Consider the following 26,914-nt stretch of genomic DNA (forward strand, 5'->3'; position numbering starts at 1 on the left):
AATGTGCAACCATGTGGCAGACTTGGACCAGCTATCACCCATCTCCTCAGTGCTGAGGGATCTTCAGTTATACCAACTGCTCCCCCGTCAGCTTTGATAACAACATTTGACTGCTAATGAGCCTGGTCATTGCACTCTCGCCTTGACTTATGAACAACAAACTTTCCACTCGCAAACTCCTTGGCCAGCTGGGGATCTTTCTCTTTGAGGGTCACAATGTCTCGGGGATGGATGGGGAGCCAGTGTGCATAGTTAGTGTTGTTGTTGGCAAAGAAGTATGGGATGAGCTCAGTCTATGCTTGGCAGTACAGCTTGAAGTTGGTGTGGCAGCCGGGTGTGGTTAGAGCGCCGGCTGCTGGGGTGAGGGGAGTGGCTCGGCCGGAGACCAGACAGCTGATCGGAATCAGGTAATCAGGCGTTTAATATAAGGCATGTTGGTAACCTGGTTCTGATCTGTCTTGCAGTAGGCTGTGTCCTGGGAAGACGACACACCCCGTCCTGGCCTTCCCCGCTCGGAAAGTACCGCGGAGCTGCCTGTTGTGTGCACAATTCTCACCCAATAAACGCTGTTGTTTTTGCCCAACGCCGAACGCTTCCGTCTCTTACCTGTTACCTGAGCCATCCCGCTCACAGTGGCGCCTGAACAGGGACGTGAACCCCTCAGATGACGGAAGGAGAAAGCCCGCTGGGCCAGGCCCTCCAGCGTCTCGCCCTCATGCAGGAGAGCACAACGGCCCTGCAACGGCAGCAGAGCGAGGCTCTCCTCGTAATCGCCTCCAGCCAGCGGGAGGACCGTGCTCTCCTGCGGGAGCTGCTGCAGCGTCCGGCCGCCCGGGAGGCCGAGCCGGTGACCAACCCCGCCCGGCCGCCGCAGATTGCCCTCCAGAAGATGTCAGCCGACGACGACCCAGAGGCTTATCTGGACATATTCGAGGGCACTGCGGCGGCGTGCGGGTGGCCGGAGGAGGAGTGGGCTGTGCGGCTTCTTCCCCTGCTGGCCAGGGCAGCGCAGCTAGCCGCCCACAGCCTGCCAGCGTCCGATCGACATGAGTACAAGCAGTTGCGGAGGGCCATCCTGGACCGGCTCGGCAGCACACCAGAGGGACACCGCCGCCGGTTCAGGGCCCTTCCCTTCGAGGACGCTGGCCGCCCCTTCTCCTACGCGAAGCAGCTCCTCGATGCGGCGAGGCGCTGGCTTCAGCCGGGGATGCGCTCCGCCGAGGACGTCATGGAGCAGGTGGCACTGGAGCAGTTTGTCGCCGGGCTGCCATCGTCAACGGCGAATTGGGTCCAGTGTCACCGCCCTGCCAGCCTGGAGGCAGCCGTCGTCCTCGCGGAGGACCACCTTTCGCTTCCCCGGCGGAGCATGAAGGAGGAGCCCCGACAATCTGTCGTCCCCGCGGACCGACCCGTTCCAGCCCCAAGGAGGAGGTTCCCGACAGCAGCCGCTGCACCGCGTTCCCCTCAACCCACGACCCGGCCCCTTCCCACCCAAGCCCTACCTCATCTCTCTCTCTCTCTCTCTCCCCAGGATCCAGCCTCCGCCTCTGGTCGTCCGGCACCACGGGGGGCTCCTGAACAGGGACGTGAACCCCTCAGATGACGGAAGGAGAAAGCCCGCTGGGCCAGGCCCTCCAGCGTCTCGCCCTCATGCAGGAGAGCACAACGGCCCTGCAACGGCAGCAGAGCGAGGCTCTCCTCGTAATCGCCTCCAGCCAGCGGGAGGACCGTGCTCTCCTGCGGGAGCTGCTGCAGCGTCCGGCCGCCCGGGAGGCCGAGCCGGTGACCAACCCCGCCCGGCCGCCGCAGATTGCCCTCCAGAAGATGTCAGCCGACGACGACCCAGAGGCTTATCTGGACATATTCGAGGGCACTGCGGCGGCGTGCGGGTGGCCGGAGGAGGAGTGGGCTGTGCGGCTTCTTCCCCTGCTGGCCAGGGCAGCGCAGCTAGCCGCCCACAGCCTGCCAGCGTCCGATCGACATGAGTACAAGCAGTTGCGGAGGGCCATCCTGGACCGGCTCGGCAGCACACCAGAGGGACACCGCCGCCGGTTCAGGGCCCTTCCCTTCGAGGACGCTGGCCGCCCCTTCTCCTACGCGAAGCAGCTCCTCGATGCGGCGAGGCGCTGGCTTCAGCCGGGGATGCGCTCCGCCGAGGACGTCATGGAGCAGGTGGCACTGGAGCAGTTTGTCGCCGGGCTGCCATCGTCAACGGCGAATTGGGTCCAGTGTCACCGCCCTGCCAGCCTGGAGGCAGCCGTCGTCCTCGCGGAGGACCACCTTTCGCTTCCCCGGCGGAGCATGAAGGAGGAGCCCCGACAATCTGTCGTCCCCGCGGACCGACCCGTTCCAGCCCCAAGGAGGAGGTTCCCGACAGCAGCCGCTGCACCGCGTTCCCCTCAACCCACGACCCGGCCCCTTCCCACCCAAGCCCTACCTCATCTCTCTCTCTCTCTCTCTCCCCAGGATCCAGCCTCCGCCTCTGGTCGTCCGGCACCACGGGGGGCTCCTCAGGCGCCAGGGCAGGAGTGCTGGCGGTGCGGGCAGCCCGGCCACTTCCGGCGGGAGTGTCCCATGATGGAGGTCGGACAGTTGGTCCGGGTTGCGGGACCGCCAGTTGCCTCCCCCGGTTTAGAAGGGACGTACCGTATACCGGTATGTATACAGGGGGGTACCCACCAGGCTCTGATGGACACGGGCTGTAATCAGACGATGATCCATCAGCGCTTGGTTCGGCCGGGGGCATTGGTGGAAGCATCGTGGGTGAAGGTGAGGTGTGTGCATGGGGATATTCACCAGTACCCGGAGGTGACTCTGGAAATATCTTTTAGGGGAAAAAAGCATAGAGTCAGGGCTGGAGTTAGTACTCGCCTCACGCACCCTCTGATCTTGGGAACAAATTGGCCGGGGTTTGCTAAGCTAGCGAGGGCTATGGGGGTGCGTTCACGGGAGTCAGGGAAATGTGACTGGTGTGCTGTGTTTAGTGGCGAATCGGAAGCGGCTGACGGCGACGAAGGGGGAACAGACACGGAGGGGGCCGGGGAGGTCCCTCTACCACCGGAGGGTGCCGGGGAGGCCCCTCTGCCCCCGCCGGTGTTCCCGGTTGAGGATTTCCCCCTCGAACAGTCTAGGGACGGGACCCTTCAGCACGCTTTCGATCAGGTGGTGAGTATTGATGGCTCCCAGCTCCACCCAAACACAGCACTCACACACCCCCACTTTGTTGTTATTAGGGACAGGCTGTATCGTGTGAGCCGTGACACACAGACAGGAGAGATCAATACCCAGTTGTTGGTACCACAAAGCCGTCGGGAAATGATTTTCCAGGCGGCTCATCACAACCCCATGTCAGGTCACCTAGGGTACGATAAGACACTACACCGGATCATGGCCCGATTTTATTGGCCGGGCATTCGCGCGGATGTGAAGCGGTGGTGTGCATCCTGCAGCGAATGTCAGCTGGTTAATCCGCCGGCCACCCCAAAAGCGCCTCTGCGCCCACTCCCATTAATTGAGGTGCCTTTTGAGAGAGTTGGTATGGACCTCATCGGGCCATTAGACCGGAGTGCACGGGGATATCGCTTTGTACTCGTCCTAGTGGATTATGCAACACGATATCCCGAGGCAGTGCCGTTGCGCAATATCTCTGCAAAGAGCGTTGCACAGGCACTGTTTCATATAATCTCCCGAGTCGGGATCCCGAAAGAGATCCTGACTGACCAGGGCACGTCATTTATGTCACGCACACTACGCGAGCTGTATGAACTGTTGGGCGTCCGCTCGATCCGGACTAGTGTTTACCATCCACAGACCGATGGCCTGGTGGAGCGGTTTAACAAAACGCTAAAGAACATGGTTCGTAAGTTCGTTCACGAGGATAGCCGTAATTGGGATAAATGGCTAGACCCTCTGTTGTTTGCAGTGCGGGAGGTGCCTCAGTCCTCCACGGGATTTTCTCCCTTTGAACTGCTGTTTGGCAGGAAGCCGCGGGGTGTTTTGGACCTATTTAAAGAAAACTGGGAGGAGGGTCCGAGCACAAGTAAAAACGAAATTCAGTACGTTATGGACCTGCGAGCAAAACTCCATTCACTGGGGCAGTTATCACGGGAGAATTTGCTGCAGGCTCAGGAACGTCAGCAGCGCCTGTACAACAGAGGGTCGAAACTGAGACAATTTTCACCGGGAGATAAAGTACTTGTGTTACTCCCAACTTCCAGCTCCAAATTACTCGCCAAGTGGCAAGGGCCCTTCGTGGTCACACGACGAGTGGGGGACGTAGATTATGAGCTGGTGCGTTCTGACAGGGGGGGAGCAACACAGATCTACCACGTAAACCTCCTTAAAACATGGAGGGAAGTGGCGTCTGCTTCTCTGGCCACCACGGTGATAGAGAGAGATGAGTTGGGACCGGAGGTCATTATTAACACCGAATTAGCCCCGGTCTGTTGCGGCGACCATCTCTCACCCGGTCAGGTGGCAGACGTTGCCGCGTTGCAAGGGCAGTTTGCCGATGTGTTCTCCCCGCTGCCAGGGCGCACCTCTCTCATAAACCACCGCATAGAAACGCCCCCGGGCGTGGCCATTCGTTCACGGCCCTATCGGCTGCCGGAACACAAGAGGAAAATTGTTCAGGCGGAGCTTCAGGCTATGCTAGAGATGGGAGTAATAGAAGAGTCCACCAGTGACTGGTGTTGCCCTGTCGTGCTGGTACATAAGCCGGACGGGTCAATCCGGTTCTGTGTGGACTACCGCAGGGTTAACGAGGTGTCCAAATTCGATGCTTATCCAATGCCCCGGGTCGACGAACTCCTGGACCGGCTAGGCACTGCTCGTTTTTATACGACACTGGATTTAACCAAGGGCTACTGGCAGATTCCCCTTTCTCCAGAGTCGAAGGAAAAAAACGGCCTTCTCCACTCCGTACGGTTTGTACCAGTTTGTCACACTTCCTTTCGGGTTGTTCGGGGCTCCAGCCACCTTCCAACGGCTCATGGACCGAGTGCTGCGTCCCCACTCTGCATATGCTGCTGCTTACTTGGATGATGTCATCATCCACAGTGAGACATGGGGGCAGCATATGCAGCAGGTGGGGGCAGTGCTCGAGTCCCTGAGGCAGGCGGGGCTCACGGCCAACCCAAAGAAGTGTGCGGTTGGGCGGAGGGAGGTACGGTATCTGGGGGTACCACTTGGGCGGCGGGCAGGTGCGGCCACAGATAGAGAAAACTGCCGCCATTTCTGCCTGTCCGGTGCCCAAGACGAAAAAAGAGGTCAGGAGGTTCGTGGGGCTGGCCGGTTACTACAGGCGGTTCATCCCCGCCTTTTCGGAGCTGACCAGCCCTCTGACCGACCTGACCCGAAAGGGTGCTTCAGATCCGGTCCAGTGGACGGAGCAATGTCAGCTGGCGTTTGAGAGGGTTAAGAAAGCCCTCTGTGGAAAGCCGCTTCTGTTCACCCCTAACTTCTCTCTACCTTTTGTTTTGCAGACCGACGCCTCGAACAGTGGGGGGGGGGCCGTTTTGTCCCAGCAGGTAGAGGGGGTCGACCGCCCCGTACTGTACATTAGCCGTAAGCTGGCTCAGAGGGAGGTGAACTACAGTACGGTGGAAAAGGAGTGCCTCGCCATACGGTGGGCGGTCGGCGCCCTGCGTTACTACCTCCTGGGGCGCCCTTTCACCCTCTATTCGGACCATGCCCCGCTCCAGTGGCTCCACCGCATGAAGGATGCCAACGCCCGGATCACTCGTTGGTATCTGGCGTTACAGCCGTTTAATTCAAGGTGATCCACAGGCCGGGTAACCGGATGGTCGTGGCCGATTTCCTCTCCCGCTCGGCGGAGGGGGGGGGGGAGGTCGGCTGTCGGCCGGCGGGATCCCGGCCTGAGTCGGGCGGTGGGGGTATGTGGCAGCCGGGTGTGGTTAGAGCGCCGGCTGCTGGGGTGAGGGGAGTGGCTCGGCCGGAGACCAGACAGCTGATCGGAATCAGGTAATCAGGCGTTTAATATAAGGCATGTTGGTAACCTGGTTCTGATCTGTCTTGCAGTAGGCTGTGTCCTGGGAAGACGACACACCCCGTCCTGGCCTTCCCCGCTCGGAAAGTACCGCGGAGCTGCCTGTTGTGTGCACAATTCTCACCCAATAAACGCTGTTGTTTTTGCCCAACGCCGAACGCTTCCGTCTCTTACCTGTTACCTGAGCCATCCCGCTCACAGTTGGCTTCCCTGAATGTTCGGATAAGTAGTAGGATCGCCAGTTCCATGGACAGCACCAAACTCCAGAACTGAAACTGCGGAGTTTGAAGCTTGCGACTATCACACCAAGCATCAAAGCATAGCACTTCCTCAGAGTTGTCACCTTCAACAGCTGGTAGAGACTGCATGCTGTTATCTGGTGGGCCTGGCGTGTCTCAGTGATGCTTGCTGCTGATAAGAAAGATTCTGCGGTCCCAGAGGAAGCCACCCCTGCCTCCACCAGGGCTCCTGTCCAACCACTCTCCTGTAGAAGTGTTCCAATTGACTTCAGTGCAGCCATCTCAATGTGTAGGCCTCTAAACATTATGACAAACTTATCCTCACCATACTGCTCAGGCCAGTGCCACTGGATTTGCTTTGCCAATGTATAAATTGGCTGGTCGGCAGTCATGACAGGTATGTGACCTGGATTCAGGAAAGATACAGTCTCTTTGACTTTGTCCATGGCATGTCTGATGGTAGCAACCGAGTGGGCTGGGTCTCGCAAGAGAGGTAGCAGTGATGTTATGCTAACCGCAGCTTCAGGGCTTCTCTTCTTGAAAGCATGGTGGGCTGGCCAGGTCATGTTCACTGCCCCATCTGTCTCTTCAGTTGCACCAGTTGACTTTTTCCAGCCACTCATACTCTATTGCCAGTTGTGGTCCTAACAGAGTGGCGTCTGGATCTGTCTGCACAGGACGGCTATGTGGAGGAGAAGGCTTCTTCTTGGTGAAGAAGGCTGGGCGTATATTGGTGAAGGAGTCAGGCAGTTCTGGAACTGTCTTCACCTTCTCCTCTCCAAGTCTCACAGGTTCACGGTATTCACCCTGGTTGTCTTTGGTTGGATGTTGGAAAGCTGAGATGCAGGTGCCATGAAAAGAGGTTGTTGCAGTGGGGTTGTGGTCAATGTTGTCCATGGCTGTTGTGGTGAACAACCCTCTCCTCAGAACTTGTGGGAAGACCACCCCATCCTCTCTGTACCTGTTGACCGTTGCATCTCCAAGCTGCGCAGATATTTCCAGTACTCTGTCATATGAAATGCTAAGGCCATGTTCATGAAGCATTGTCACCACCATCCTCTTCCTAGTCTTGGCATATATTGACATTCCCATGTAGATGGGGAATGGTGTTTCCCGATCTTTGGAATGCCTGTGAGTCGATGCTCCTTCTTTGTGTCTTGTGTAGCAGTTATACTGCAGGAACTGTGCAATTGCAAGGTCTGACTTGGAGGCACCAAATCTCAGTTGTGATTTGATGTCAGCCCCGTGTTCAATCATGCCTACAAATTGAAGAAGGCTGGGTGGAATGGCATCCTCAAAACATCCCTCATGGAAGGTTCCATCAAAGAAAAACTTGTGGTCCAGCATGTGTCTCCTCAAGATCTTGGCTGCTTTGGCAAGTGTCATAGCATCACTATAGTCAGAGGCTTGTGACAGGGCAAAGCCTACATCGTTTTAGAAAGCCAGCAGGACATCTCTTCCCTTCTTGTGAGCTTCCAGCTCAGATATTTCAGCCAACAATGTGTCTTTCAGTCTGGTGGCGTTAACATCCGGTGTCTCCATACCCAGCTGTTTCAGATGCTGTTTGTACAGGTTGACCATATCTGCAAGTCTGAATATTGCAGGTCCCTCGGAACTTAATTTGGTCTCCACTATGTAGGTTAATAGTTCTGAAAATGCCAGTGGGTGGACATCCCACTGCTGACTCTACTCACTCTTTTCAACATTTCTCAGGTAGGCTCTGTCTCTGTTGTAGAGGGATGTCAAACATGCAGCATGATACTTGAGCTCCTGTGGTATGACATCTCCACCACTCAGTACTTTCAGGAGTCTTCCATCATTTAGAATTTTAGCACAGTCATTGAGTCTTTTGTTAAGCTTCATGGTCATAGCATGTCTTAGTTCTGATGCTGGCTCTTTTTGTTCAAAAAGGAAGCACTCCAGACCCTCACGGCTGGTTCTTCAAAGTTTGTTTTGCCCCTCTTCTGATTGGGCATCTCATTGAGGGCATGGAACAGGGGGATATTGGTCGCAATCATGGTGTAGCCATGTTGTTCGGATGCATAACGTTTAGGTGGAGATTTTAGATCCTCATTATCTTTGTCCTCTTGGCAAATACAACATTTGCCCCAGTCAGTTTTCCATTTAGATGATCCTGGAGCTGAACTTGCCATCTTGTTCGGTAATGAATTAATTAATGCAGTAAGGCAGAGGGTTTATCCTTTTACCGCATTTACCACAGTATGACTATACATATTCAGGTATTAGTCTAGACGGATTTCAGAAAAAAGGCCTTTTATAAGAAGTAAGGAGCATTTATGGGTACAAGTCGGGAACCGGCCTACCTTACATATTTCAAGGGTGCTGAGTCCAAAAAAACCGGTACCCGGGTGAAATTTTGAGGTTTTGACCTTCTAATTTGCATATTAAAATGGCCGCCAAATTGCCCATCTTGCACAGTTATTGGACCATTTCCTCCTAGTTTTTTTTGTAAGTAGGCAATCAAGATGAGGAAATTAAGTTTCTAGATCGATAGTCAAGGGTCAAACAAGGATATAGTGGAGGCTCAGTGCCTTTTTTATGTATATATATATGCAAAATACCAACTTTTAAGGTGAAATTAAGCATTATTTGTGTCATTTTTTAAGGCCGACATAAATATTAAATAAAAGTTACTCTGAAATTTTCCCTGTTGATATGACATATGATGTACACCATATTATATGATAACAAAGAAAAAAATCCATTGCAAGTTGTCTGAGATTTCATGTTTTTTTTTTTTTTTTTTTTTGCAAACTAAGCATTTGTTCTCTAAATTCTAAGACGGGAAAAACCCAGGTGAATAGGGAAAAATATTCAAAAAGAGACCACCATGAAACGTACCAAGTTGAATATTTAGATCAGTACATAGCATGGTCAGTCCCATCGCTGAGGACCCTTTGAGGACCCAAGCCAGTATTCACATCACATGTTAACAAGACCTGGTTTACCAGACCTAAAGGAGACAGTGAGTGTGTGAAACAAGCACAAGCAACAGACATGGCTTTCTTCCTGCGACGTCAGGATTCTGAACCCAAACCTTCTTGGACCGTTTTCAATCAGTCAGTCTCGTCAAAGGAACCAGAGCAGACAGCAGTAGGATATTTGCCAATAGTCCTTGCTCCAGCTCATGAGTATGATACGCTCAATACAGTTGTGAAGAGGTGCATGGCAATATCATCACATTTTGGCCAGGAGCATACAGTCATAACAGTGGACCAAGCTCTTTACTGCAAGCTCATGGAACTGAAGTGGTGTGTTGAGGAATATCAGGGCAAGTTAATCCCTCGGCTTGGTGGACTTCATATTGCAATGAACTTCCTAAAGACTATCGGAGATCACATGGCTGGGTCTGGTCTAGCTGAAGTGTGGCTGGAGAGTGGATTGCTGGGGGAGGGTGCTGTCATGCTTGTCATGTCAGGGAAAGCATACAACAAGGGTATGAGAGCTCACAAACTGACCTTGCAGGCCCTATGGCAGCTTTTGTTGCCAACATTCCTCGCGTTTGCTGCAGAATCAAACAAGGAATGCCATGATGAGATCTCTGCTATGGCTGCTGATGAAAATCCTGAAATGATTCCTCAGTTGATAACATATCTGAAGCAGGAACAGTTTGACAGTCTCCTCAAAGATTTCATCGCAAGTAAATCTGAAGATGTCAACTTTGTCTTCTGGTGGAACTACATGGATATGGTCTCAACACTGTTGCAGTTTACACGAGCTCAGCGTGATGGACTCTGGGAGCTTCATCTTCACTCCTTCAGCTGGATGTTGCCGTACTTCATGCGATATGACCACCTGAACTATGCAAGATGGGGGCCAGTGTATATTGCTGAGATGCACCAACTCCCAGAACCTGTACTATCTGAGTTCCAAAGAGGCAACTTTGTTGTGAAGCGGTCCGATCAACGATTCAACCAGGTCGATCCAGACCAAGCAATGGAGTGGATCAACGGAACAGGGAAAAAAGGAGGGGGGATCATTGGCATTACTAAGACACCTTCAGCCCTTTCCAGATGGACACTCTCCTACAACATGAGGTCCCATGTAGCAGAAGAGACACATTTGATGTTCAGCAACACACCTGAGAAAACCTACGTCCACAATGAAGCTACCAAATCCCGTGAAAAGAGAGACAACAGAGACGAAATGGCATTGGTTTTAGTCTTCAAAGGGTTCAAGGTGTTTGATTCAGTCTCCTCAGGCTCATTGCAAAATCTCGCCACGAAAGACGTTGCCACAGAGGCTATCCAAAGCTCATTACTTTCTGCCAAAGACCTAGGACAAGAAAAAGTGAATTCATTCATTGAGAAAAGGATGATTGTTCCTGAGGACAAAGATAAACCAGAGGTCCCAATCCATGCAACCCTACATAAGAGCAAAGCTAAAACATTTGCATCTCTGTATGAAGTGGCCAAAAATCCTAAAATCAAAGACAACAGAACTGTCATAAAGGCTGACCGAAACATTCTCAAACGCCTTGTTACGGCCTATGAGGCAGGTCGTCCAGTTGACTTACCAGCTGTCCTAAAACACGAGCTTCTGCCAATTCCCATATCCCTTGCTGAAATGAATGGGACACTTCGCACTGGAAACAAGTCTGTATTAGTAAATAAGTTAACTGAAGACATAGTCTGTCCTGAGGCTATTGAACTTCCCGACATGTCATCTTGTCTCATCATAGATGGACAGGCACTTGTGGTTGCCCTTGGAAAGCCAGACAAAGCAGTAACATTTGGGGATCTGGCCGACACATTTGTCAGAGCAGTGTTGAAAGCAGGATGTTACTATAAAAGGATAGACGTTGTGTTTGACAGATACAGAGAAGAGACCATCAAGGGTGCTACCAGGACACGACGCACAAAAGCAGCTCAACCAATCAGACGACTTGTTGAGGGTCGTGATGTGCCTCTTCCAAAAAACTGGACCAATTTCCTGTCCCTCCCTGACAACAAAGCTGATCTTGCCAATCTACTCTCTGAAGAACTATGTGCTCAGGCACCGGATGATAAAGAGATAGTAGTTGCTGGTGGGTTCAGAGACGAAGAGACGGAGGTTAGGTCATCAAAAGCAACAACCAACCTGACTCATCTGAGAGCCACACACGAAGAGGCAGATACCCGATTGGTATTACATGCAGTGCACTGCCAGTCAGACACAGTAGTCGTGTCATCTAGAGACACTGATGTACTTGTGATTCTCGTTTCCCATTTCCCACACGTAGCATGTAAAAAACTCTGGCTGTTGTCTGGTACCACAAGGAAGCCACAATATATACCAATTGATGCTGTTTTTAACAAACTGCCAAAGGATTCAGCACCAAGCCTTGTAGCATTTCATGCACTAACTGGTTGTGATACCACATCATACATTGCAAGTCACACCAAAAGTACATCATGGAAAGTCTGGAAAATGCACCATCAATTGCTCAGCAACCTCGGAATTGGTGATCTCACGGAGGAGACTCAAAGATCTTCAGAGGCTTTTGTCTGCAGAATATATGATGTGCATAAAACAGACTCTGTTGATGCAGCAAGGCATATACTTTTCTCCAGGACAGGTAAACCAGAAGCAATGCCGCCTACAAGCGATGCGCTCCACTTCCATCTGCTGAGAGTACACTACCAGGCAATGGTTTGGAGAAATGCTCACTATGCCACACCTGAGCTTCCTTCACCCTTGGACATGGGATGGAAAGATGGTGATTCAGGACTACAGCCCATTCTTATGTCACAGAACCCAATACCTGAAAGTTGCCTGGAAATGATCAGGTGTGCCTGTAAAAAACAATGCACAACACGCCAGTGCAAATGCCGAAAATCGGGGCTGTTATGCACTGCAATGTGTACATGTCAGAGTGATGACCAATGTCCTTGTTTAAATGTGGAGTTGTAGTCCTCAAGCATACCAAGGCAATGGGTAACCAAAGAACTTGGAAAAGGACTGCAGAAAGAAATACTAATCAAAATGAAATTCCAAAGACAAATGGCACACAAGCAAACTAGAAAGGTATAAAAACAATTTACCAAAACAAGTGACCTATGGAACTTACAGAAGACAGATGAAAGCAAAGCAATTCAGCTAGAAACATGAAAGAAAATATACAGAAACAAGATGTGATCTGTAGAACTGTTCAAGGGAAGTTTCATGTTTTTTTTTTCCCTATTCACTTGGGTTTTTCGATGTTTGAATTAAGAGCATTATGCTTTGTTTGCATAAAAAAATGAATTCTCAGACAACTTGCAATGGTGTTTTTCTTAGTTATTATGTAATATGGAATACATCACATATCATATATACACTGGGAACATTTAAGAGTGATATTGACTGAATATTTATGTCGGCCTTAAAAAATGACACAAATAATGCTTAATTTCACCTTAAAAGTTGGTATTTTGCATATATATATACATAAAAAAGGCACTGAGCCTCCACTATATCCTTGCTCTGACCCCAGACTATAGATCTAGACACTTAATTCATCATCTTTGATTGCCTACTTACAAAAAAACTTGGGGAAAATGGTCCAACGACTGAGCAAGATAGGGAGTTTGGCGGCCATTTTGATATGCAAATTAGAAGGTCAAAAACTCAAAATTTCGCTCGGGTACCGGTTTTTTTGGATTCAGCACCCTTGAAATATGTAAAGTAGGCCGGTTCCCAACTTGTACCCATAAATGCTCCTTACATTCACTTTTTGGGTACATCCCGTCTAGTCTATATGGGATACAACTAGGTTCAGACATAAATCCTACACTTAGCCTGATCGTTCATCCAGTGCCATTTTAGTCCCGTGCGATCTGTACACCTTCTGGGTGACTACATGCAAAGTCATGTAAAGCCCCGTCACCCTTGGCTCGGCTCTCCCGCGCTGGTACACCCTGTCCATTTAGGTGCGGCTATCTCACTACATATAACTAATATCTAACTACTAGCTAACCGTTGTGAGGCTTGAATTAGATAGCATTTGGGACACTAAACTATACTATTACCACTACTACTAGTTACAGTAAAGCTTGTTTAGCCGACACTGAACCCCATGCTGAGTTTCACAGCAGTGTGATGTCACCAGTGTGCCCTGGCTGTACCTTGACATCCACTCTTTTCTGACTCTCTCTCCCCCTCACTGGGGGTGCATCCAATTCAGTTCTCATTCCTGGGATATGTTCCACATCAATCAGCTGTGGGTGCTGTCTTCTTGCACAATGTGTTAGAGTCTGAAATGCTTAATCACACACAGAGACCCTCACCTGGTTTAGCCCGTGAGCCTACATAGTGGATTATTTTTATCTAAGGCCAGAATAAGGCTTTTGATAGGTTTAAGGGTCCGAGATTTGGATTCTTCATGGTAAAGAATGTATATATTGATGTCAGAATCACCTGCGTTCCGTAGTGCGGTGATGGTGGTTTCTGCCCTTATGATATAGTCTGTGACACTTTCACTGTTCGTCTTCTGAAGCGAGGTCATCATGGTGTACAAGTTTATTATCCAGGGTTTTCCCTTCCCGGCATAATATCCCCTTAATATCTTTAGGGCTTCTCTTGCATTGTCAGGCGCATCCCTCATAATTAGCGAGAGGCTTTTATCGTCTAAAAGCTGTATTAGCATGTACTGTATATGCGTCAGCAATTTTTCTTGTCGTCTGCCGCAATCTCGGCTTCACCATTTGGTTCTCTTAGAATCGTGTTCTTTAACCCTAATAGGTGAAGGTGTCCCAACACTTTGGTTTTCCACAGTTCATACTTTTTTTCATCTCTGTCGAACATCGGTCGAGGAAACCTGCTTGTCCCTCGATGTTCGGTGTTAGCTTTTCTTACTATCCTGTTAGCACGCGGTTCGTTGCGACTTTCTGACGGTGATAATTCTTCAAACTTTACAGGAGGCATAGAGCGAGGAGATCATTGTCCACTAGTTAATCGACCGTGGGGGGCGTCAAGCTCGCAGACTGATTAAAAAAACTAAAAAACTAAATGGGTCGCGAAATACACTTGGGCGGCCGTTAATATACCTGGGCGGCTCGCCCACGTAAAGTCTATGTGTGGGAAACCCTGTGCTGTTAAACTTCCAAAAAACATAAGTGTCCTAATGGCGGGCGCTATGAACTTTCATATGCATTGAAAGGGCGAATAAGAGAGCTTGTAGTACTCGAGTCCGAGTGCCGGACTTGAGTACCACATCATCAGGCTTATCCTGGACCTCTGTAAGACACAAAAAGCCAACATGTCTGTAGGCCTAGAACTACAGTCCTCCACAAGCTTACCAGAACAGTGGCATAAACCCAGAGGTGTCAAAATAACACCACAGCCCATGACAGCAATCCTTGTGGCCAGGGCCAAGACAGACAGAAAAAGGCGACCCATCTTCTGCCAATACAACAACGACAGGTAAGAAAACTCTTTTGGTTTTTAACACACCTTATTTACTTCTTCCACATAGTAAATAATTCAACTTACTGTGATGGGATGAAGCCTGTACTCCAGATCAGATAACGTAATTAGGAATGTATAATTGATGAGATTGACATTGTGTAGAGACATAATGATCATTGTGCTAGATAGAGCCTATGCCTTTATAATGTTTGGCTGGAAATTTGACAGCATACAGATTACAAAGCATATCTGATTTATGTTTCCAAACCTGACATTAGGGATCCTTCCAGAAACTATTTTCAATTTCTTCACTTTGGCGATGGCTCTTTCCACATGTACCCGGTCTTTGGCTATTTTCTTTGTCATCTCAACATGCATTTGACTATTTGATTTGGTAAAGGGAGGAATGTTCAAATTAGGGCCTATAGCTCATTCACATCCTTCTCAATAAGAAAGCCTTTATCAACCATGAGCCCACCGCTTGCCTTAAGGTAGCCACACTGAAGCAGATCCTTCAGTAAATCCTTGACTCCACATTTTCTAAATATTTCTTGGTCAGAGATTGATCCAGTGAAAAGTGTAGATACAAAGATAATGGAGCCACAATGATCACAAGCAATCAGACACTTAAGCATATTGGTAGATTTGTAGTTGGGAGTAAGTTTGATTTTGAAGTAACAATGATGTTGGCTTTTCTGTCTTAATCTCTGTACAATCAAAAATGGCAAAGGTTGTTGGGAATTCTGCTCTGTAGTTGGCAGGCATGTTTTCTGTTATGCTGTCCCTGTGTGGCCAAATAGACAAGTTGCCTAGCTTACCGTACATGAAATCAATCCATGAATTGAATAAAGTGCTAACGCTTTGCACTGCAATTTGAAATTTGAAGGCAAGCTCTGTCAAATCAAAGATTTGCATCAGCTTCATCAGTGTGAGTAGGAACTGTTGTCGTAAAGGCATGAGGTTGACCTGCTGATCTACTTTGTGATATGTCACAGGGATAAGTGTTTGTGGATCCTTTGCAGTACTGGGTAACCTGAAAAAAGCACACAGCTTATTAAACTCATCATAACTAAAGCCTGTGCAATACTGAAAGTGCTAAGACACATTACAGTTAGATAAAGTCTCAGGTGTGGGTGGGTAAGGTCCTTGAGTGGGTGTGTGTGGTGTGGGTGAGTGGATAAGGTGCTTGATAACTTTGTGTCTTTTCCCTCAGTAAGGCATTTTCTTTTTCCTTTTCAGCGAGTTGTCTTTTCAATTCATCTTGGTCCTCTGTGCGATCTTGGTCCTCTGTGTGAACCTGGTCCACTGTGCAGAAACATAATTATAAAAAGATTACAACAGGATGCAAACATAATGTAAGTAATCAAATGTACATATTTGTTTTCTTCTTTACATGTGCAGCTCCCACTAATGGACAGTTGGCAAAAATCCTGCCAATCAAACTCTACTGATGACTTCCCAGCATTCCCTTTCCCACCACTGCCAGGCACTTTCTGTACTTTCCTTTCTAAAGTGCAGATGGAAATGTTCAACACTATAATGGTCTCCAAGTCTGTGGCAGAGGCTCTTGAGAAAGAGACCAGACAGCAAAGTAGCAACAACATCTGGCATCATGTCCGCTCTACTCGCCTTACTTCAAGTTCATTCAAGAGAATATTCTCGAGGAGAGTTGACTTCGAAAAGTTTCCCACCATTATGCAGAGGAAGAAGAAGAACATCTGTACTAAAGCCATGAGGAGAGGCATAGAGCTTGAACCAGCTGCTGCAGCCCAGTACTCAGCCATCACTGGCAACAAAGTTCAAATTTGTGGATTTGTTGTTAACCCTGACTCCCCCCATTTAGGTACATCCCCTGACAGAAGAGTTCAGAGCGGCGAGGACCAAACCTATGGACTTCTGGAAATTAAGTGCCCGATGCACAGGGTGCGATTTGACAAAAAAACAGAGGGGGGGATGTTTTTTATTTTTTATTCATAGACAAGAACATTGGACTTTTAACTTGCATAGGGAGAAAAAAACGCAAAAGGTAGGCTATATATATACACCTGTTCACTAAATAATTCACTAAAATAGCAAAACGTGCTGTCAACAATTCAGGGACAGGTCTGGAAAACTAGACTAGGTAAACAGTCGGCTCTGGTGACGAATTTGTGGTGGCTTTTTCGGTTTTCCTGTCGGGGCATTGTCTGCAGCATTTCGGCCCTCTTTTATCCACAATTCTGCAAATGTGTGCGCAGGAAAGGATGCCACCTCTGGACCATTGACACCAATGAACAGTAGGCCATTCAAAGTGGAGACGTGCATTCTGTTTCGTTCTTCCGTGAGGATGTGGTTCATCGCACTAAAGCCACGCTCGCACTCAGCCGTTGACACAGGGAGCGTGAGACAGCGATGAGCACTTTTTTCAAAGTCTCCCCAGTGACACCATTGCATTTCAGTTCATGAAATTCTTTGAGGAGTGTGGGCATATTTGTGTCTGCTATAGCAAGGCTTTTATGAATGGTCAGAAGTTTGTCATCCCCATAAAGCAACCGTTCATCTTCATCGGAGGGCCAATTTGAGGGGTTCAGCGCAGCCGCCGCAGAAAAAATGCCGTTGTCATCGAGCCTGCTCTGGATGTTATCGGCCAAGGAGATGAAAAAACGCTCACGAAAGGTCTCTGCCTTCCGCTGTTCTCCGTCACTCGGCTGAGACACATTAACCCCCTTAAATGTTTGCTTACTGCCCAATTCCTCCTTCAGACATCATATGTTCACTCCATCGGCATTCCTCATAGCCCTCAGTGTCCGCACGGCAACGCCCACCTCAGCAGTAGCGGTGATTGCTGTGGCATCTCGTCTCTGAAGAAAGAGGGACAGGGCCTGCATCGTTTCGAGCGCGTCTTTTACGAATGCCATCTCCACCACGAAAAGCCACTGAGTCATCTTAGCATGCATTCCCTTACATTTGGCCCTGTCTTTGGTTGATCGTGATGTGTCTTCGGCCAGTGACGCGAAGAGTTTGACCAGGGCTGGATAGCTTTGCCAAAGAGCCGTCACAGATGTGCAAGACGAGGATAGCCAGCGCACGTCAAACACCCTTCCTATCCTGCGAGCTTGCATCTCCAAATTGGAAGCGACAAGCTCTAGCTCTCGCATGTTCTTTGGACTTTGAGAGAAGAAGGCGTACAGGGAGTCAGTGAATATCTGGAAATGACTTGCATCTGTAATTTGTTTGACAGTGTCATGGACGGCAAGTTCTAGTTTGTGATTCATGCAGTGAATGACAATCAGGTTGGGGTTGACCTTGTATCGGCCCAACATAGCGGCGGCCCCATCCGTCGCGAACCCAATTAGTCGGGAGCGCAACATGTCTTTTGAGATACCCTGCTTCTCAAGGCACTGAAGCACAGTGTCACGGATCGCCGATCCAGTGCACGACTGCAACTCAGCAAGTTGGAAGAAGAAATTGCAACACTCCCCTTCAAATGGAATTCTAATGTAAATGATCAGACATGTTTTATTTGAAACTGTTGTGCTCTCATCAATGAGAATGCTGAACTTGTCGGGTGAGCTTTTAAGGAAGTCCACCAGACGCACTGTCATTTTCTCTGCAATAAACATCAGCATATTCCGACATGCCTTGTCAGAATGCAGCATGTTACCGAGGTTAACATCGTTGAGTTGTTGCAGTTCAACCAGGCGAGGCTGCATTTTGAATGACAGGTCAGTGTAGCAGATCATGTAAGCTGTGCGAATGCAGTACTCTGTGGTTTTTAAACTATGCTCATGATGCTTTCGCCACAGAGCTGCACTGTTCTCATTCGCCTTTTCAATTGCGGCGTCTTGTCTTTTTTGTACAATTTCAATACATTTGATATGGCTTTGACATTTTCCGTGCTTGCTGATTTTGTCATTTAATTTTTTTGCCGTTTTGGCTTTTATGCCTTTAATGAAGGCAGAGTCTATATGAAGCCTTTCCTGTGTGTGTGGGCCTAAATCCCTGACGTCGGAACAAGCTTGGCACTTGACTGACCCGTCTGTGCTGACAGCTAGCCATTCACGACCCTCTCTCCATTTAGCAAAGCGCCCCGGCTCAATGCACCCTCCTACCACATGCGTTTCAGAGTCGCTAGCAACATCGGCGTTTCTTTCATCAAGTGGCTGGGAATCGTCCTGCAGGCCTACATGAACGCCAACCTCCAGCGAATTTCTTGCGCTATCACTCTCAGGTGTTAATTTCGTTGTTTTATTATTTGGTCCTGTAAATTAGGACGATATGCTGCTCTGAACGCGTTTCATGTTTGCATCAGCGCTGTTTTTCCTGCAAAGTTCCCGCACTAAAATGTTACAATGTTTTTGTTTTCGATGACGTTCCGAAATATGCACAGTCTGCCAGAAGTCTGCTGAATAGCCTACTCTGACACTGAAGATCGTTAGATTTCAAGAGTTTAAGTAGTCTAGCAGTTAAGTTGCATTCATCGCTATCAAGGGGGGGAAATCCTTGTCCCCACCGGAGATAAAAATAATTTAGCAGAGGTAGGGATAGGAAAACCAGAGGGGGGGAAATCCTCACCATCCCCCCCTACAAATCGCACCCTGCCGATGCAAATCACATACACCAATTGCCAGTAGATTGAAAAGCTTGGTGATAACACCTACGGGCTCAAGCGTACACATGAATATTATTTTCAGATCATGGGACAGTTGGGGATAACTGGGATGCCATGGTGTGACCTTTTTGTTAAATGTAATGGTGATTATCACCTGGAGCAAATACATTTTGAGGCAGAGATGTGGGGGAAAATTAAAGCAAAGCTAGACTGGAACTTTTTTGAGCACTTTTTACCAACAATGTGCAATGGATCCTTACAGTCACATTAACTCATACCTGTTTCAATGACCATGGGCCTCTCTTCCATTGCGGTGTCCTCCACTAATGAGCCTGATGTTGTGGAGATCTCTCTGCAATATACATGATACCAATTAAAGTATTTGATGCTACTCTGATGTTGTGTTGTGGCTGTGATGTTTTTCTATAATTTAGTTGTTATTCTATTACATAACTTTAACCTTTTAGTTGGAAGTCTTCGACATTTGACTGGACTTTCAGAAACTGGATTTGGGTAGTCAAGACTTGGCTCCCCATTGACAAAGTGCTGAAATAGCAAGGGAAAATATTGTTGAACTGGCAACACAGTGAAGATAGTTACTTAGAAAACAACCATAGCAGTTTGTCTGTAACATATTAACGTTAGGTGTTTGGATGGACCATGAATAACAAAGTCAACACCTAGCTCTAGATCTGCTAGTCTTATGTTGTCAAAAATAGAATCCAGACTGTAGCATTTAGCACTAGCTGCTACATGATTGCTAAGCTATCACTATGGTTGCTTGCTACTTGCTAGCGCCTATGATTCCTCATAATTTGGGTTAGCGAGCCAAATGTATAGATTGAAATCACAGAATACCGAATAGTTTAACTTAACTGTAGGGTTAAAGACAAAAGTATTACCATAGAACAGACAAACGTGTGCCGGTCGCTCCTTGAGGGGTTCAGCTAAGAGTGAGGATGTCCACAAAGTTTAATCCACAGGCGACACTTGTCAGGCTTTGATTTTGGTTTCGGGAAGGGGATAAAACGCACACCCCCCTCCAACCTCTCTGGGTAAGAGACTATCAGTCTTACAAGTGCCCCAGGCACAATGTTTAACCATATCTTTGTTATAGTCCACAAACGTCAGTGTTAAAAGTACAAAAATCAGAGACACAGTCAATAGAGCGCTGTCATGACAGTGTCGGAGCTTTGTCGGAGTCTGTTGTTGGCTCCGCTGTGATTGGCCAGTCTGCATTCTAGGGTGTGGCTGAGCGAAAGGCGAATTGGCTGCAAAGTTTCATAAGGCTTCATCTGGCCATCACTAATCAGGACCAGAGATATATAAGAGTTGCGACACTCACATAGACCTCTGTTGTAAAAAATAGAGGCGCCTACTTCAGGGGTATAGACATCGAGATAGTTCCAAACATTGGCATTTGGGTGTTGGAACCCGTTCACTTACATTGCGGCGTGTCGATTAGTTCCAGAGGTAAGTTGCTGAAATATTGACCTCTTTTGAATTAACAACTGTTTATATTGTATCACAGGCCCTTTATGATGCTTGCACAGCGTAATTATCTACATTGTATCTTGGTTGTTACAACCAATTTGCAAGCATTGCCTGCTAGTTAGCTAGCGCCACTTCACCAGCTGTGAAGGTAAGAGTTCCGTAATGAATCGTTAGTGACTTTTATATTATGTTGGGTAACTAACAAGCAAGATTTGGATTGATTATCTGGGGGTTGATTTATTTTGGCTAATAAATTAATTAATGGTTACTAGTTGAATCGGAATTTATAAGCAAAATCACGAATCAATAAAACAGCCCAGTTACGTTAAAATGAAAATCATGACATTTCTATCATCAGATGAATGATATGGAAAGGAAACTACTAAAGCCAGTAGTGCGACCCATGCTAACATGAACACTTAGCTTTTCCCCCAAAAAAGCTACATCCTTAACACATTAACACTTGAGTGCCCCACAGTGGTACAACAATAACACTGCATCCCCCTGTCAAATTAAGCACAGAATATACACAATCTATACATCTCAACTGAGGACATAAACATTCAGTTTAACAAAGTAATTTGCTATCAGGCTTCTGGAGTGCAACAGAACAGCTCGTATCACGTGACGTAAACAGGAGGTGCTCCGTAAACTAGACCGTCTCATTTCATAGGCCGCTCGGTCCAGCCTACTCGATCTACGTCGGCTGGGTTCTCCGTCGACCGCGTAGGCTGGGTCCTCCAAAGCATGCGGCTGTTGAATTCGCTATATGCACGGAACATTATTTGGAACTTCCGCCAAAATATAAGCCAGCTCATTAACTTCCGGTGAGACGTAACTTCTTGTTGTGGCAGCATACACACATTTCTGAGGTAACATAGCTATAAAAAAGATTGTATAAATAGCATTATTGTAGGCTATACCAATAGTTTTTGCATGGTTGTATTAATTAGGCCTAGCTTACTAGTCATTTACTGTAGAACAATAAGGTACAGATGAAAAAGTTTAAATTTCAGTGCTGTGAGGGGACGACAGCTGTTGCCTCCCTCAGTGTTCGTCCTCAATTTGACCATTAGTTTCCACACTTTTCCCTCCGACGACCAAAAACGGAAGAGATGGGTCGTCAATATTAAAAGAGCAAACCTAATAATCTCACACCATACTTGTGTATGTAGTCGACATTTTGTGTCAGAAGAAGTCACCAAGCCGGCTGAAGTGGGAGGTAGGCGGAGACTGAAGCCTGGTGCAGTACCAGTGTAGTTCCCCTGGAACAATTACTCTCTTAGAGTGAGAAGGTGTAGGAATGTTCTTTCATTCGAAATCCAGGAGTAGATTTAAAAGAAAACTAAGTGAAGCTCCTCATATAAGTTTTAAAAAGGAGTATTTAATAAAAGGATGTAGCAGTAGGTTTTAAAAAAGTTTCACAGCTGTGGCTCAGTAGCTCAGAACAAGCTTCTAAAGGCCCAACAAATGAATACGGCTCACAAGGTGTTTACTGTCCGACGGTTCGAGCAGAAAGAGGCCTGTTCCTTAGTTACATTGCCCGTTGTCCAGAGGTCGCCTCTTCCTATTGGTCGCCTCAAAGCAAAACAGAACTTCCGGTCAGTTTAGTGATTACGTGGCATTGGGTCGTCTCCCTTCTTAGCAGAGGTGGGACCAAGTCATTGTTTTGCAAGTCACAAGTTAGTCTCAAGTCTTTGCTTTCAAGTCCAGAGTCAAGTCCAGAGTCAAAACAAGTGTCCAGATTTTCACTAAACTACCTGCTATAGTTTAATGAACTCCCCTCTGGAAGGGTTATCCGGACAAGTATGGCGGATACAACTCGAGTCACTTTACGACTTTTTATTGCGCACACATACACAATAAATTCACCCACTGATTATCCCAAGTGTTTCAGCTAAGCTAGCCCGTTGGTAACGTTAGTTACTTAGTGACATTTAGTTAGGTTACTTAGTGACACTTAGTTAGGTTGTAAACCTGCAATGCAAACACAAAACAAAACCCAAATTAACCAATGAAATTATACACTCGTTCATATTAACATTAATTCCTCATTTAACCTAGCTTAGTTTATGGTCACTCACCGACAAGGCGTACCAGTCCTGACCATCAATTGAATGAAAACAACAAAAGGGGGAGGCACCTTGTGGCGAGTCGTGCATATACACACACACACACAGGTCGGAAACCAAGTATAATAACAAAATAAACCTTAATATAACATGAAAGATATTACAGCAATCAGTTACAGTAACCTGGTTTGATTACAATATATAAACATAACTCTTCCTATCACTTATAAATATATATATATATATATAAAGCAATAGTTTCCTCTGCTGGAAAGTTCTACAACAAGCAAGTCCCGAGTCAAGTCCCAAGTCAAGACCGACAAGTCTCAAGTCAAGTCCCAAGTCCTACCATTTTGAGTTTCAAGTCCTTTCAAGCCCTTTTAACAACAGATAAACAATATTTACACAAATCATGTATGCTTTTAAGATCTGTATATATTTATCAAACCAAGAACATTGTTCAAACACATTTGAAATAAACAAAGGCAAATGTAATTTCCACAGAAAGTGCTGACATTGTATTTCCATTGCCTATTGCACTATAACTGTCTCAAAAGATCCTCATTTTTGTAAAACACTCTTCACCTTAAAACTTAAATCTAGCCTTGAACTAAAAAACATGTCTTCACCCTCAAACAGGTATTTGGAGGATCACAAAAACAGTTGAATGTAACTTTTCCAAATGTATTACCACTTTATAAAAAATATTTTCAGTCTTTTTAACTCATTTCAAAACCTAAGTGTAACCTTTTTTTTTTTTTTTTTATATAAATCTTTTTATTAGATTTTTTGTTCATATACAACAATACTTCACACATACAATGTTTCCAGGTAGACTTGTTAAGAGGTAGTAAGCGGTTTGTCTTACAGTGTATGCTGAAAACAACAACCAATTTAACCTAAGCCAGAACGGCTTCTATGACTGAACCTTAGTTACCCATTATCCCTTCCCACCCAGCAAAAACAAAAAACAACAAAAACAAAAACAAAAACCAAGAAAGAAGGGGAGGGGGGGAGCATCTAGTTGCTTTCTGGGTGAATAGTAGTTCTATCTAAATATTTAATGAAGGGCTGCCAGGTTTTGTTGAAAACATTACCAGAACACGCAAGTGAGAATCTAACCTTCTCAAGTTTGATGTGAGTTAGGACCTCCCTAAACCAGCTATTGTGTGAAGGGGGGAGAACATGTTTCCACTTAAACAAAATAAGGTGTCTGGCCAATAGGGTTGTAAAAGCCAATACCCGGAGCTTTGTCACAGGGAGAAAAGGTGTTGGAAGTGGGGGGGAACCAAACAGGGCCATGCAAGGCTCAGGAATAAGATCCATCTCAAGCACCATTGCAAGTGTATCAAAAATTTGGCGCCAGAAGCCGGTAAGGTTCGGACAGGACAAAAACATGTGTGTGTGGTTGGCAGGTGATTGTTTACATCTATTACAACTCTCACTGGTGCCTGGGTAAATCTTCGCCAGTCGAGTGTTTGTGTAGTGCACTCTGAAAAGAACCTTACATTGTAACAATCTGTGCCTAGCACACATGGAGGACGAGTGAACTAGCTTAAGAATTTGGTCCCACCGGCTGTCTGATATTGGTACTCCTATCTCCTCCTCCCAAATCCGCTTCAGGCGAGTCACCTGGTCAGGGTTAAGGGAATCAATGGAGTTGTAGATCACTGAGATGGAACATCTTTGGGCAGGGTCGAGGGTGAGCAAGGAGTCAATCAGAGACCCGGGTGGGTGGTTGGGGAAGTGAGGGTAGGTGGTTTGGACAAAGTGCCTGGCTTGAAAAAAATGGAAAAAGTGAGAGTGGGGTAATTCGAGCCTGGCTGCAAGCTCTGTAAAATCAGTAAAAATGTTTTTTTTGTAAAGGTCCTTGACATACAGCAGGCCTTTGTTTCGCCAGATATTAAAAGTAGGGTCTGACAGGGAGGGTGGAAATAGATGGTTTTTAACAATCGGGGCTAAAGTTGAAGGTTCATTCAAGCCATAATGTTTACGGAATTGCATCCAAATTGTCAGGGAGTTGGTAACAACAGGGTTCTGTGAGACATTATGAATCTTGAGAGGGAGTCGCGCGGTAAGGAGGGACTGTAAAGAAAACTTTGAGGACCGTAGTTCTATCTGAGCCCATGAGGGACCTGTGTCAGCTCCTCTGTCAAACCAATGAATAAGATTGTTAACGTTGCATGCCCCCCCGTAATATTGGATGAGATTGGGTAGTGCGAGACCGCCTAGCTTTTTGGGGAGTTGTAAAACAGCTTTTTTAATATGGGGTGGCTTGTTCAACCACAGAAACGACGATATTGTCTGGTCTAGCTGCTGAAAAAAGGATTTTCTCATAAAAATTGGAATATGCTGGAACAAATAGAGGAATTTAGGGAGAATCACCATCTTTACCAGGTTAACTCTGCCAGTTAGGGAAAGGGGGAGAGAGGACCAACGAGTCATATCAAGCTTACACTTATCAATAAGAGGGCGTGTAACACCGCATTATGTAATAAAACCGCATTATGTAATAATGTAATAAATGTGCACGCCATTATGTAATAACTGCCACATTTTGTAATAATCTGCCGCATTATGTAATACAATTCTTAAACGCAATATGTAATAAATTATGCCGCATTATGTAATAAGTTATTACATATTGCGGTTGTTACTACATAATGCGGGTGTTGCGATTTTTTTTATAGTAAAATGTAACAATTGGTGTATTATGTAATAACCAACCGAAATTGACATTTTCATTGACTAAAAACAGCATGATAATGTGTATTTTACTCAAAAATAATAATTAAGAGGACAGTATGACAACTATTGCTCAGCTTACATTGTAACAATCCACCTTTTAACTTTGGTTGTGCTCATTTAAACGCACAAGGGGTTATTTTCGATTCATATTTGCAGTTAGATTAGTCATGAGACCAAGTTTGGAGGTAAGTGCTTCTGATAGTTAACCAATTTAGAAAAACTAAATCTCTGTCTATGGTCAAGCAGCAGTAAAGAAAAGACATACAGCACCAAATAATTAAACATGGGCTTTGCACAACAGCACCATGTAGTCTAGCCTATTCAATAAATGTCATGTTCCATGTAACCTTAACATTCCTTCATGATGCATATTTCCAATAACACAGTAATAGTACCTGCATTAATGTAGCACTGGCAGTGTCACAAAATTATACTAAGTATTATTCTGACACAAAAATGTAGGATAGCCTATATTAGGCAAACCCAGAGTAAGAGACAAAAAATAGTCGCAGAACAAATGACGTCGAACAGTTAATTATTTCAAATAATTTATTCTCTAAATGCCCAATAATGCCTTGTTTAGACAAAGAACAGATACCATCCTGTAGAGGTACAGACATCATGGATGAACAATGTGTAATGAACAGCAAATATTATGGCAATCTTTGATAATAGGCCGAATATCTCAATCAACTAAATGAAAAACAATCCAGCCACAGCATACAGCCTAACACACACACAATGGAATTGTAGTGGATAATAAAGTGGAAACGTAAAATTTAACAATGTTCTAGACATATTACAGTCCATGGCACACATACAGTGGGGCAAAAAAGTATTTAGTCAGCCACCAATTGTGCAAGTTCTCCCATTTAAAAAGATGAGAGAGGCCTGTAATTTTTATCATAGGTATACCTCAACTATGAGAGACAGAATGAGAAAAAGAATCCAGAAAATCACATTGTAGGATTTTTAATGAATTTATTTTCTAATGATTGTGGAAAATAAGTATTTGGTCAATAACAAAAGTTCATCTCAATACTTTGTTATATACCCTTTGTTGGCAATGACAGAGGTCAAACGTTTCCTGTAAGTCTTCACAAGGTTTTCACACACTGTTGCTGGTATTTTGGCCCATTCCTCCATGCAGATCTCCTCTAAAGCAGTGATGTTTTGGGGCTGTCGCTGGGCAACACGGACTTTCAACTCCCTCCAAAGATTTTCTATGGGGTTGAGATCTGGAGACTGGCTAGGCCACTCCAGGACCTTGAAATGCTTCTTACAAAGCCACTCCTTCGTTGCCCTGGCGGTGTGTTTGGGATCATTGTCATGCTGAAAGACCCAGCCACGCTTCATCTTCAGTGCCCTTGCTGAT

Source organism: Eleginops maclovinus, chromosome 8 (assembly GCF_036324505.1).
Source record: "Eleginops maclovinus isolate JMC-PN-2008 ecotype Puerto Natales chromosome 8, JC_Emac_rtc_rv5, whole genome shotgun sequence".
NCBI classification, from domain to species: domain Eukaryota; kingdom Metazoa; phylum Chordata; class Actinopteri; order Perciformes; family Eleginopidae; genus Eleginops; species Eleginops maclovinus.